Source organism: Tiliqua scincoides, chromosome 2, assembly GCF_035046505.1.
Source record: "Tiliqua scincoides isolate rTilSci1 chromosome 2, rTilSci1.hap2, whole genome shotgun sequence".
NCBI lineage: Eukaryota > Metazoa > Chordata > Lepidosauria > Squamata > Scincidae > Tiliqua > Tiliqua scincoides.
In genome coordinates, this window is record NC_089822.1 from 19370438 (window position 1) to 19385896 (window position 15459).

Genomic DNA, 15459 nt, shown 5'->3' on the forward strand with positions numbered 1-15459 from the left:
GCCAAAACAGGGGCATAGGTTCTCATGGACGCCATTGCTGCTGCTATCTGCCCCTAGCCCAGCCCAATCCCTGTCCTAATCTGCTCCCACCATCACTTTACCTGCATTGATGGGCTGTCTGCATGCTGCCAATGTGTGCTGGTTGTACTCCTCAGACTGTCGAAGAGGTGTATGTGAGATATACTGGTGAATCATGAGATAGGATTGGGTTGTCAGTGAAGCTCACTGCAAATGAAATCTACATATTAGCACTTCCAAATGTTTCTGAAAATAAACAAAGATATGATATGATATAAACCTCTGGCTCCGTGAGAGGGGGACAGGGGAGAAGGTGGGGACCTCTGGCTCTGTGAGAGGGGGACAGGGGGTGAGAAAGTTCAGTGAGAGGGGGTGTTGTATGTAGGAATAATTTCATAGTGAAGTGAGAGTGACTGAATGCCGTGTGGAGTGTGTGGTCGATGTTGTGTGGTTTATGGGTCAACCCTGCCAAAGGGTAATGTGTTTGACATCTCGAGGGAGTCGCGGGGTGGGGGAGTGCAACCACCATTAATAGAGTGAGTGGATTTTTTTTATTTATTTTAATTTTGGGTTCCAAGTTTTACTGTGTTTTATTGTTTTTTTAAATGTTTTATTTTTATACATATTTACGTATTTTATGTTTTTATATTATTTCTTTTATAAGCCACCTTGAGTACCCTTTACTGGGACAGAAAGGCGAGATATAAATTCTATAAATAAATAAATAAATATGCCCCAAACACACTAGGTCCCCCCAGTTGTCCGTTCCCCCCCCCCCCCACAGTAGAAGTGTTCTGGAATGAAACATATGTTACCAGCAAGTTCAGAGACACTATTGTGTTGAGTTCTGTATGGCAGAGAGGTGAGGGAAATGCTAGTGTCATCACATTCTACTTGTGAGCCTATATTTTCCTACTAACTTTTATTTTAATTGGCAAAATTGGGGCGGTTCACAGTCCCTTGGAAGTTATTTGATATTAGACTATATGAAATCTGATGAAGAGGAAAATAACGGGGTGGGGGGTGTTTCTTGTCCATTTTGGGGCAACATATACAAATGCACGGCATTGCTTCAGCCAGTTAGCCAACCCTGCACACAGATCCCACTAGTGATGTTTATAAGGACATTTCAGTCACTCCTATTTACATGCCTAATGTTAGACAGAAAGGAAGCTTCAGTCTATGGTCATTCTATGTTATACAATTCTTGTTGGTTTGATTTGGTGGGAAGTAGTCAAGTGAATTCTCCTAGTTTAAATGCTTGCAAATGCATTTCCTCCTAATTTGTTTGTTTCAACATTTCCAATTATATTATGAATGCAGTTGTGGGCTTATATTTTATAAGATGAAAAAATATCAACACCTCTGATTCTGTTCTAGATGGCCTAGATGAGGATGTGTATTCAGTGGTGTAGCTAGAGGGGGTGCAAAGCACTACATTTTGCATGGAGCCTCACTACAGCGTGCAAGCGGTCCCTCCCCCTCGGAACCATTCCAGCGTACACCTCTGTTTTGCTCCTACCACCTAGAATGGCTCCAAAGAGGAGGGGGAGGGGCCCCTTGCATTTTGTGGTGAGGCTCCGTGCAAAACTTAATGCTTCACATCCCGTCTAGCTACCCCTTTTGCATTGAAATAAGTATCCAGCCGCCCTGACAAACGTGGAAGTTTAGATGCGCATTTGTATCCATGTCATAAATTGGAGCAGGGTGGGTGGAAAATGGCAGGGGTAAATTGGCACAGGGGGTGGGTGGAAAGGGCCAGGGAGGAGGAAGAACAGGGAATGGGCCGGGGCAGGGAATGGCGGTGTGCCAAGGTTGTAAAGGGGGCAGTTATCAGCAGTGATGGTTCCAATGATATCCTCATTAGATATTCTGCTTCCTGTTTGGCATCAATCAACCTACCCAAGTCCACTCAAACTTGTACCAGCAAAATCACTGTCACAGGTCCAAGTAGACGCATCAGAGCAGTGGAGGCTTGCCCTGGGGCAAGGGAACAAATGCTCCCTTATGATGAGAAGCACTTTAAACTTCCCCATGGGTTGCAGTGCACGTCCCACTGGCATGGATAGGGCATCATGTTGGAGTGGGCATCACGTTGGAGTGGGCTATCAGTGTAGAAAAGCAAGGCGAAAGGAGTACCCTGAAGTGCATATGCTCTTGAGATTTTCCTTGTAAGATAAGAGAGGGATATTCACTTGTAAGGGAGCTGTGCGCAAACTCTGAGTGGTTTGGTTCAAAAGCTTAGGAAATAAAAAGGGGTACCACAATTATTTTGCCTGTTTGAATTGGGGCAGATATTTCAAAGTATTTGTTAAGGGTTCTAGGGTTCTTCTGCCTAGAGAGGGTAACAGCCTACCTCTTGGCTGTTTTTCCCAGTGATATGCATGAACAGTGTCATTACAAATTGGAGCTTTAAGAGAGAGTCTGTTAACCTCCGAAACGTGATTTATAGTATATCTGTACTGCTATCAAGAGAAAAACACCTATTCAAATGTTGAGATTGTAGCTGCCGTTGTGATTTTCACTGCAAGTATAATGTGTATCTTTTACTTCTGCTTCTGAATGCTTGAAGGAGTAAATGCTTGAATGTAAACCAAAGACAGTCTGCAACTGTAGCTTATATACAAAACTAAATATGAATCATTTGTAAAACTTTGCCTCTGATTCCACTTTGCCTTTGACCCTAACATTATCCAAGCAATGTAGGAAACATCAAAAGACCAATCCCAAAGTATTAACTATTAACGATTTACTTTACAGCAGTCAGCACTGGTAGAATGCACATTCTGCTGTCACCTGGCCCCATTAGGATCAAGCCATTAGTCTAGGTCATACAGAAATCTTTAATTGATTAATTTAAGCTATTGTGTCTTTAAATGCATTTTCCCTTTCCTTTTATTTTTTTTCTTGGAGGGACTAAGGGTGCAATCCTAACCCCTTATGTCAGTGCTTTCCAGCACTGGCATAGAGGTGCCAATGGGGCATGTGCTGCATCCTGCAGTTGGGTGTCACTCACAGAGGCCTTCTCAAAGTAAGGGGATATTTGTTCCCTTACCTCAGAGCTGCATTGCCCTTATGTCAGTACATAAGGGGTTAGGATTGCGCCCTAAGCCACATTTGCCCCTATGGAGGAGTCTCCAGTGGTTTGGAATATAGGTGAAACTGATCCCAGTTACCTTAAGAAACTTAGGATGCAATCAGTAGAAACTGACTAAAGGGCTAGAAGAAAAAAAAGTCCATCAATTATTCTTCTCAAGCATCTGATGCTGTCATCACTGAGCAGTAAGAAGGGAATGGAAGCCTCATTTGACTGCCAGTGGGCAGGTGATAAGCAATCATCTTTGCTGATCCCATTTGTTTAGTCTCAGCAGAGTTCATCAAACCTACAGCAGCTTTTCTCAGCCAAAGGTCAAATATTAACAGCTGGTTTTGAGTACCATGAAATCACAAGGTTCAAATTACAAATGGTACCTCATAAATGTTCTCAGGAGCTGTCCCTGTTCTAACTTGATTCCACTGAACATACATCATAAGGGCGGCTACAGCATATTTTTGAGGCGGAATGCTATCAGCTATTAGGAAAGCCATAAAAAATAATGTAGGTATTATTGTTCAGTGGTTTGGGTTGTATTATTAAAAACAAAAAAGAATGCAGTAGGATTGAAAGATGTATAGGTAAGGAGAGAGGCTGTGGGTTTGTGGTAGAATGCTTGCATACAGAAGATCTCTGACATCTCCAGGTAGGGAATAGAAAATTCCTGTCTGAACCCCTGGAAAATTGCTTCTAGTCTGTGGTGACAAAATGTTCCGATGCAACATAAGGCAGCCTCCTATGTGAAGGCAGTCAAAATTATCAGAACTATTGAGAGATTTTCACACAAGGATAAACTTGGAGTGAAGGCAACTTCCAAACATTACTCATTCATTATTGAGAATATTTTAGATCTCATCTAAAATATCACATTCTGGTTTGGCTGCACTGTCCCTGAAGGATATTCACAAACTATAATGATGTGACAATTGCTCTTTCCTCCTGGAAAGTCTGATTCCTCCATAACTGAAAAGGACGGTCACCGAACAGCAAGGACAATGGAAGAACTTCTACTAGTTTGATTCTGGGTAAGGCAGTTTCATATCTTCATGTGTATCTGTTTAAGAAACGTCTCCTGAAATTGAGCGAGTATCTCCAGGTAGCTCTAGAAATATCAACTGGTTAATACTGCCCAGTAATAAGCAATGAAATTAAACATGGAGAGTGCATGGAGAGTTGTGTTACCATCACCAATACCAGCACAAACTATAGCCATAGCACTTAGGTAGCTCCATATCACATAGATATGAGAATAGCAATGGTGGCTCACAGTTCTGCCTAAATTAGTTGAGATTATTATTAATTATTAAAAGATAGTACAGGTGGGCCCCCATATCCGCAGGTTCAGTTATCCATGGATTGGGGGTGTGCGCGCCCATGAATGTTTAGATCAGTTATTTTCAACCTTTTCCATCTCATGGCACACTGACAAGGCATTAAAATGGTCAGGGCACACCACCAGGTTTTTGACAATTGACAAGGCACACCATGCTGCCAGTGGGGACTCACATCTCCCATTGGCCCTATTAATAAATGACCTTCCCCCAAATTCCTGTGGCACACCTGTGGACCACTCGCGGCACACCAGTGTGCCACAGCACCGTGGTTGAAAATGGCTGGTTTAGATCCTTACCTGGGTGAAAATGTTCTTGCTTTTACAGGTCGCCATAAGCATTCAGGCTTAAAGTGACATGGGGCAGCCTGAATGCTTGAAGAGATTCAACTGATGCTAATAGGAAGCAGTTAACTTCCTGCTTCTTGTTAGCTTCAATCTAGTCTTTTCAAGCATTCTGGCTGAGGACAGCCTACCTGTGCATCACTATAAGTTTGAATGCTCATAGTGACCTGTAAAAGCAAAAACATTTTTGCTCCTGTAAGAATCTAAACAACATGAATGGGTGCAGGAAGGGGTGTGCAGGGGCTGCAGAGACAGGGTTCTCCATATCTGCAGTTTATGTATCTGTAAGGGCCCTGGAAAGGATCCCCCACAGATAAAGGGGACTGCCTATATATAGATTAGAAAAAAACACAACAAAGGAAAGACACAAATGAGCTGTATAAAATTATGAATAATGGGGACAGAGTTAGAGATATTTTTCATCGTCTCCTATATAGCTAGATTTTGCTAGTCACCAAATGCATTTATTGGCTTCAGGTTAGGAAAAGAGAGAAAAGAGCATTTATTCATGTTCTCTATAATTCACTTATGGAAGTCACTATGACAATGTATATGATCATCATCAGTTTAGATGACTTCAAGAATGAAATTAGTCATAGTCATGTGTCCATAAATAGCTATTGATCTTGTGAGATAAATGCCATATTCATGTTGTGAGGCATTCACCTCTGAATATCTAAAGCTGAGGACAAACATGGAATAGCCATCACCTTTTATACCTATCTCTGAACTTCCTTGAGACATCTGAAATTGGAAATGCAGAATAGAATTTTAAAATGATATGTTTTTTAAACTAGCAGATTTTTGGTCAGACTTGTGGTCAGATCCAGTGGTTAAAGAAATATGGGTCCTGGAATTTCATTATTCATTAACTGGGGATCAGGAGGAAACTAGGTTTCTTTCCTCTTTGTCAAAATGGTTGCAAGAAGATTTAGTGGTATGAATGATTCAGAATAACCAAAATCTACCCCAATGAACAAAGACAAATTATGCCTGGGGCTCCATTATATGCGCAAGGCCCCCAATTTAATTCCCAGCCTCTCCAGTGAAAGCAGTCTCAAGCAACAGGAAAAGGCCATGGCAAGTCGACAGTATTGGGGTAGATGCTTTGGGAAAAATATGGAAGAATATCAAGGAAGATGAGCTAGAATGGAGAGTCTAAGAGTTGGGTTTGTTTTGGGGAGGAATGGGAAACTTGGAAGAACACAGTGAGAACCTGGGATTGAGAGAAAACGAGCATGCATCCAGAGAGGAACTAAGGATAGGGATGGCAAAGGGGGCAGTAGTTCATTTCAGGCCCTCAATTCCATCAATGTTGCAACTAGCAAGCACAGTGTGACTAAACATGGTGCCAGCACCAGAGGGTTAGAAAACCTGGGGCAAAGCCACTGAGCCTACCATGGTGCTTACCCATCCACCCACTGATGGTTCATTGGGTGCTACCACTGCCACAAGCGGTGAGGGGTCAAGATCACCCTGGGCAGGTAAGCCCTTTGATGGGCATATAGACCCTTAGACAATGCCCAATCTGACCAAGCCCAAGTGATTGACTGACTGGAAGGCTGAAATGCATTCAGCCAAGGATTCTTGTTTGCTTCAGTTTCAAGACTAAGGGCCTGATCCTATTGGGCACAGTGCCAGTGATATGTTTGCACCAGTGGCACTGAGTGTTGTAAAAATGCTTTAAAGCACTTTCCTGACATTGCTCAACACTTGGTGTTAAGTGGCACGCTCAGTGGCATCCCTATGAGGGTGCGGGGGGGGCCGCACCGGGTGACGCACAAGGGGGGGTGACGCACACTGGGAGGGTGATGTGCTAAAATCGCAGTGGTTTGGAGTAACATCATCATGTTATATACCATTGGATGTGCAATTTCCAGCAGAATGCAATGCAAAAAACGGGAGTGAAATATCCCCTTTCTATCAAAAGTTATTGGCAAAAAAAGGGAAAACAAAAAATGCATGGAGCCCAACAGAAAGTGAAACCGAGCCATATCGTGTGTTTACTCCCAAGTGGGCGAACCTGCCTTAGTCCATCTGAAAGGGCAGGCTGAGAGGAATCAAAACAACACCAGAATGTTCCTGATCCAATGAATGCAGCCCTCCAAAAACACCCAAGAAGGAGGTCCCTCTCTTCAAGCTGGCAAATGTATTGAGCCCTATGGAAAGTGAAACTAAGCCACATGGTCGCATTTACTCGCAAGTAAGCAAACATGCCTTGGCTTCTAGGCAGTTCAGGCAAAGGGAAATGTAAGGCCACCAGAATGGTCCTGATTTGATGCAAATGGAGCTCAACAAATGCTCCAGAAGGCAGCCCCCCTCCCCCCAAAAAAGAATGAAACAGAGGCTTGACAGGATAAGGTGAATCTTTTTGTTTTAGGCTGCAATCCTATCCACACTTTCCTGGGAGTAAGCCCCACTGACTATAATGGGACTTACTTCTGAGTAGACAGGCATAGGATTGGGCTCTCAGACTTGTAAAGCCAGGTGGGTCCTGATAGTGATATGCTTGAAATATAAGAACTTAAATTGAACTGGGTACTGGGTAGAGGTGAAAATCTTACTGATTCTTTTTTTTGGGGGGGGGAGTGTTATTGCAGGCAGGCTACAGAGAAAATTCAATTGGTGGAACAGGGTTGGCTTTCCCTTATTTATTTATTTTACTTTAATTTATTTATAATTATTTATTTTAATTTGCTTTATGATGGGTCCTGGACAGATTGTCATTCTAAAAAGTGGGTCCCAGTGCTAAAATTTTGAGAACTGCTGCAATAAGGTGTTAGTAAGTTGCCACCCTGGGGGGAGGTGACACCACTAGTGACCAAAATCACAGTTTGCAAAAATAATACCATCATGTTATATATCAATCAATGTGCAATGTGCAATGGGCAGGAGGTCTGGTCTAGAGGGTAGAGCCTCCGTCTGCCTGAAGATAACATCCACAAGGTTGCCAGTTCGAGGCCACCGGCACCGTGCGACCTTGGAGCAGCTGACAAGCTGAAGCAATTCCATCTGCTCGGAATGTGGGAGGATGGAGGCCAGAATGTGAAGCCAGATCGGAATGAAACACCTTGAATGTAGTAGTTCTTGAAAGAAAGAACCTTCTTTGAAATTGTAAAAATCCCTAAATAGGGATTTAGATAAAGCCTGCCTATGTAAACCGCCTTGAATAAAGTCTTGAATAAAGACCAAGAAAGGCGGTATATAAATACCTGTTGTTGTTATTATTATTATTATTATTATTATTATTAATTTCATGCAGAATGCAATGAAACAAACTGTGTTGAAATATCTTTATTCTATCAAAAGGTACAGCCAAAAAAACCAGTGGAGGTGGAGCAATGGTAGATCACCACGCAGGGCGTTTTCCGCCCACTGCATGGGGGTGACACCGTACTGGGTGACGCGAATCCTAGTGACACCACTGGGCACGCTGGTGAAGAGGCAAGCTCAAGTCAGTGGTGGGCCTCTGTGTGGGGATGACATATCACTGGAGCAACTGGCAGTAAGTTTCCCTGCTGGTTACCAGAGAGGCTTTTTGGGGTGGGGAAACGTGGAGGTGGGTGGAACTGGATGGAGGGAGGACAAATTGAGGGTGCTGATCCAAGGAGATCTGTTGCCAATTGTGGGGCTTGACAAAAGGAAAGGGAGCTTTCATTCCCTTAACCCAAGGAGACTCCAGTGGTAGCCATTTCGGTGCCACTATTCCATGAGGTACTGGGGCAGTTTAGGATTGGGCTGTCCAATCCCAAGGGCTTAACTGAGACATTCAAATGATATCAGGACACAGTGTGAGTGTGGATGTTACAATGAACTTGCTGAAATTAAACAGATATGCTTAATACTTGGATGGTGGACTACCTGAGAACCCTATACCTTTTTTAAAAAAAAAATTATTTATTTATTTATTTATTTATTTATTTATTTTAATTGACACACAAAGACATACAAACATATAACATACATTTAGGAGTGCTAAATACCATATACCATTACTAATTAATCATTCCATATCTCCTAATCTACTACTCATCTACTTCTAGCTTTTATTAATTTATCCATTTATTTATATAATATATAATAAATTTTCCCTGATGCCCTGTACCAGTGGTTCTCAAACTTTTCCGGCTCGCACCTCCCTTGATCCTTGTGGCCATTGGCCACGGCTCCCCATTACAACACTTCACCTCAGTTACCCCCAAAATGGGGATGAAGGTGTTATAATTACACACTAGAAACAAGGCTGCAATCCTAACCACACTAACCACGGGGAGAGTAAGCCCCGTTGAACAAAATAGGACTTACTTCAGAGTAGACCTGGTTAGGATTGTGCCCTGAATTTGTTAGCAGCACACCTGGAGGGTTTTGGAAAGGGAGGGGGGAAGTGATGAATTTGCTAGGGGATGGGAAGACTTTGTTTTGTGTGTATCTGCTAATTGCAAACTGATGCAAATTGAGACCTAGAGACTGTTTGGCTGGAATCCTAACCCCACTTTCCTGGGAGTAAGTCCCATTGAACACAATAGGACTTACTTCTGAGTAGACCTAGCTAGGATTGTGCCTTTTGTCTTACAATAGCAGCCAGAGAACCCCCTCCCAAAAGGAAGCAGGAGGAAAAAGGGGAATGGCTAAAAAGGAATGGGGATTTTTATTTATAATCAATTTTTGGAGACAAAGCCATCAAGAGTGGCTTTTTTCTTCTTTTTTGAAGGGGGAGGAAAAAGAGAAAGGTGAAGATCATGAGTTAAGTTGACGCAGACCCTGAGCCTATGTAGATCTACTCAGAAATAAGTCCCATTTGAGTCAATGGGGCTTACTCCCAGGAAAGTGTGGAAAGGATTGCAGCCACACCCAGCAAGATTACAACTCACCCTAAAGTAGATGGGGGCTGCTCACACACACACACACCCCCAACATGCAGATACCACCCCTGTTCTCCCCAGGCAAGACGGAAGGATGCAGACTGGGCTTTCCAAGTGGAGGACTTACACTTCCCTCCTGCTTTGAAGCATGCCAGGTGTGCCCCTGTGCTGATGAGATGCAGCACCTCCGCTCTCTTCTTTCCTCCAGCCTTAACCAATCCCAGGATGCCCAGGGCAATGGGCACACTGGGAAATGTAGTCCTTGTGGCAAGGTTGCACATGGAGAGAGTTCCACGATGAGATGCGGAGCCAGCCTTCTCTCCCACCTCCCCACCATGTTTCACAGCCCTCCCAGCCTCATGCTGCCCCACCCACCTCATTCACAGCTGCAGAAAAGCAGCAAGTCAGCAGGCAGCCAAGCAGCCCAGCCCAGCCCAGCCCAGCCTCTCTCCCCAGATGCCTGGCGGCACTCCTGGAGGCTAACCACGCTTCCCTAAGAAGGTGGGACGCACAGATTGAATACCTCAGCCCTATACTATATTTTCTAAATATTCACTTTCCATCAAGCATAAACTAACTTCAATTGCTCATTAATATTAAAACAAAATAATCTAGTTACCAAAATATAACAACATATAAAACAATTCTTCCATCTATTTCTAACTCTTCTGCTTGTTTCTATATTTCTTATATATAATAAATTTTTCCTAATTCCCTATAATATATTTTCTAAATATTCACTTTCTATCATCTCAATGAATTCAGTTACTCATTAATATCAAATAAAAATAATCTAATTTCCAAACTATTATGGAACCAACCATCTCTTATAATATATTCTTTATCATTCTCCAATCTAATTTTCCAATTCTCCAATCTAATTCTCCAATCTAATTACATTTCTTTTTCTCTGACCTAATAGCCACATATAAAACAATTCATCTACACATTAACATTTCCAGCTATTTTTTTTAATATATTCTAATTCATATATATCAATTTTGTATGTATTTTTTAAAATAAATTTTGACCATTATTATTAACTAAAAAAAATCCTCCAATTTTCTTTAACCTTCAGGTTAACTTTCTTTTTCTTTCTTACTTTCCATTTTTTCTCCTGTAATATCTTTAATAGTTTGTCTCTATAACAAAATCTAATAGGTCCACACTTCCTTATATAAGATGTGTTTATTCTTCCAGTTAACTGGAATATATTTTCTCCTTCTTGTTCCAACAAATTTTGTATTTTGTGCACCCGTGTTACTCTGTCCATCTTATCTACCTTGATCTCCATCTGCACCTCCTCTCCGTCCTGTTGACTTCTTCCCGTGTCCAATCTTCTGGTTTCGTCCCCCAGCAGCATCCTTTCCACTTTCTCACTCCCTTGTTTATTTTGTTTATCTTCTGCTTATTTCTTCAGATCTTCCAATTGCTCCTTGCACACATCCATCTGATGGGAGAGAGTCTCTAAACTGGCTTGAACCTGCAAAGACTGACTCTGCTGCTGTCTTCTCATTGTGAGCAATTTTTCCATATTTGTCAGGATCATTTGTATCCACATATCTGGAACAGGTTCCATCTTGCAATTTCTCTCTAATCCACAAGATGTCCACAGCATATTATTCTCCTTACTTCCACCACTTGTTTTATCAGTCAGGCATTCTTCGAATATTTCTTACAGATAACAGTTGTGGTTAATGGAGAGAGACAAAATGAAAGAAACAGTCTCAAGAAGACAAAACTCTTTCAAGTCTAATGAAAATTACCATATTTTTTGCTCCATAAGACGCACTTTTCCCCCCCAAAAAAGTGGGGGGGGAAGTGTGTGCGTCTTATGGAGTGAATACTGGGGGCAAGGTCCTCATTTGCACAGGCGCCACAGGGGGAGGGCAGGCGGAGAACAAAGGGGGCAAGGTCTGCACCGGGGACAAGGTACGCATTTGCACAGGCACCACATGGGGAGGGCAGGCAGAGTACAAAGGGGGCAAGGTCCGCACCGGGGACAAGGTCCTCATTTGCACAGGCGCCACATGGGGAGGGCAGGCGGAGTACAAAGGGGGCAAGGTCCGCACCAGGGGCAAGGTCCTCATTTGCACAGGCGCCACATGGGGAGGGCAGGCGGAGAACAAAGGGGGCAAGGTCCGCACCGGGGACAAGGTCCTCATTTGCACAGGCGCCACATGGGGAGGGCAGGCGGAGTACAAAGGGTGCAAGGTCCGCACCAGGGGCAAGGTCCTCATTTGCACAGGTGCCACAGGGGGAGGGCAGGCTTACTTTAAAAGTAAGTTTTCCTCCTCTAAAAACTAGGTGCGTCTTATGGTCAGGTGCATCTTATGGAGCAAAAATACCGTATGTCCAAAAATAATTATGGATTTTAATCCACACACCAAGTTATATTTACAGTTATAATCCACAACTGATTTATTCCACTACAAAGATGAAGAGCACTTTCAACATCCTTAAAAAGTTTCTCATTAACGCCTCCAGTGTATCCAGGGCTTTTAGTCAAAAATCATGGAATTTTCTGTGACACTCAGATAAGTCAGGGGTTAAACTTAGGTAGGTGTCTGACTATAGTTTTGTCTGATTTTACCTGAGGCCAGATCCTGAAAAATAACCTACCAGTAATTGTTACCTAAGAACTATACAGTCTCTAATTTATTAAAAGTAAGTATTAAAAACATAGTATACATACATAGTATATATAGTATGTATACCTAGCATAGCAAAAACCGTTTTTAATACAGTCTATAATTTATTAAAAACTATCATCTATCTCATAGATCAGGTGTCTCCAAACTTTTTTGCAGAAGGCCCACATCATTACAGATATTCTTCTTTGATAAAAATACATGGGAGTGAAAGAAACTGGAAAGAACACCTCTCGCCCAGGGAAGACACTGCACAGTGGGGAGAATTGCAGCCAGGACGCCCCATTCCGCTCCCTGCCTTCGCGGGAGGCAGGACTTAAGTGAATGCGTGCAGCGGCTCTGAGTGGGCATGGGGGAGCGCTGGGCCAGCAGGCTTTCCCCCCACTGCCCTGGCCTCTCCAGGGCTTCTCTGGCTCCTTGCACAGTGGAGGGACTGGCTGGGAAGCTGCCAGGAATCCCACAACCCCACAGAAGACTCCGGGAGGCACCGCTGCCCCTCCTCCTGAAGAATCCCTCCCTGACCCAGATAGGGTGCAGATGGCCCCCTTGCCCCCTCAGTCTGCCTGCATGACTGCGCAGGGGGGGGCGATTCTCCCACCATTTCCAGGTGCAAATTTATCACCTTATAGGTGAGTATCTATGGTATCCTAAATTTCCAATTTAAACTTTACGCTTCATGCTTTTTTTCCCATATGGTATCTTAGCATGGAGCCAGCAGCTTGATTACAGACACTGCACCTCCCCCAGTACTGTCCTTGATGATTAGGCTTCCAAGAAGAAAGCCCCCCTGGTCAGGCTTTCAAAATCTCTGGTACCTGCACCGTGGAAAGATCTTATCTCTCCTGATAAAGATCTTCAGATCCTCTTCAGACCTGCAGTTTTTTGGGGGAAAACAGACTGTCTCTCAGGAGCCCCTGGAGACATGTCTGTTCATCCACTGTTGGCTCCTCCTCCTCAGAACCCTATACCTTGAATTCTGTTATGGAATTTCTTCTATATGAATGTCTATAATCAAATTAGGGCGTAATCCAAACTGCACCTTGGGCCAACGCAAGTCCCTTGCGTCAGCCTGGGAGGGTTGCAAACATGCTGTAAGGCACATTTGGCCTCCTTATGAGGAAACTGTGTTAGCACATCCAGATGTGCCAACATCCAGATGCGCCAAATCCAGCCTCCGTGGTGGCTTCCCTGCCGAGTTGTCTGGTCTGATGCAAGAAGAAAAGGTAGGCATGAGGAAGGCGGGGAGGAGGCGGGAGGGAAGCGTTCCTGGGTGGGGGGAGGGTGGGCGGTAAGCGGGGCAGGCAGGCAGGCAGCAGGAGGTGGGGCTGGGATGCGGTAGTTATGCCAGACCCCAACCCCCATTCCCAGGGAGAACAGAGCAGCTTCAAGCCACCAGAGGTGGTGCAAGTTCGAGGAGATCCATTGGGGCCAGCAGCCCTTACCCAGGGGTAAGGGAAAAAGTTTCCCCTTGCCCAGTGGAGTCACTAGTGTTCACCTGGTGTGGGAGGCCTGTGCGTCACCCCATGCAGTGGGCGGGGCAACGCCCTAGGTGGTGGGCATGGTGATGTACCATCTCCCCGCCCCCACTGGTTTTTTGGCTGTACCTTTTGATAGAACACAGATATTGCAATGTGGTTTGTTTCATTGCATTCTGCATGAAATTACACATTGATTGATATATAACATGATGGCATTATTCCTCCAAACTCTGTTTTTAGTGATTTTGAAAACTTGTAGAGTCACACACACACCCATGTCAACTTACTAGCACCTTATTGCAGCAGTTCTCAAACATTTAGCACTGGGACCCACTTTTTAGAATGACAATCTGTCCAGGACCCATTGGAAGTGATGTCATGGCCAGAAGTGACATCATCAAGCAAATCAAAATACATAATTATAAATAATTAAATTAAAATAAAAGAAATAATTAAATAAGGGGAGCCAGTCCTGTTCCACCAAGTGAATCTACTCTGAGGTAAGTCCTATTGTGGTCAATGGGGCTTACTCTCAAGAAAGTGTGGGTAGGATTGCAGCCTGTGAGCCCAAGCCTATGCATGTCTACTCTGAAGTAAGTCCCATAGTGGTCAATGGGGCTTACTCTCAGGAAAGTGTGGGTGGGATTGCAGCCTGTGAGCCCAATCCTATGCATGTCTACTCTGAAGTAAGTCCCATAGTGGTCAATGGAGCTTACTCTGTAACCTGCCTGCAATACCCCCCCCCCCCCAAAAAAAAAGAACCAGTGAGATTTCCAGTCCTCCAGTGCCCAGTTTAAAGTTCTTCTATTTCAAGCATATCAAGATAGACCCACCTGGCTTTGCAAGTGCAAAATAGAAAACTTTCCCCTTACCAGTTCAAGCCTCTTTTCTTTGTCCTTCTTAGTTGCGGGAGGGGGAGAGGCATTTGTTGGAGCATTTGTTGTGCTCCAGCTCCATCAGATTGGGACCCTTCTGGTGGCCTCATATTCCCCTTTGCCTGGCCTGACCGAAAGGCAAGACACGTCTGCCTACTCATGAGTGAACGCAACCACGTGGCTGAGTTTGCTTTCCATAGAGTTCAATAGACTGCAGGAGGGAGGGAGGGACTTCCTTCTCAGGTGTTTTGGGGGCTGCATTCATTGAATCAGGGCCATTCTGACATTATTTGGAGTCCTCCCAGCCTGCCCTTTCTGACGGACTATGGCAAGTACGCCTACTCATGAGTAAATGTGCAATACGGCTCGGTTTCCCTTTCCATAAGGCTCCATGTATTTTTTTTCTTTCTGGTTTTTTGGCCATAACTTTTGAAGTAAAGGAGCTATTTCAATTCTATTTTTTGCATTGTGTTCCACTGGGAATTCTGCATCCAACAGTATATGGCATGATGGGGTCGCTCCTGAAGCTGCGGTGTTATCGCATCCTCCCCACAGGGCGCGTCACCCCCCTGGCGCGTCACCTGGTGCCTGCACTCCCCGCACCCTCTAGCAACGCCAGTGCCCTTGCCTCTGGCTAAGCTGCTTCTGGCCGCTATCCTGCACTGGATACAGCACAAGTCTCCTGACTTGCCTGTTCCAGCGTACTATAGGATTGCGCCCTTAATGTATTAATGTAACAATAAAAATTATTGATAGCTGGATGGACTCAGACACCTCAGGCTTAGGTATTATTTAATATACTTTTA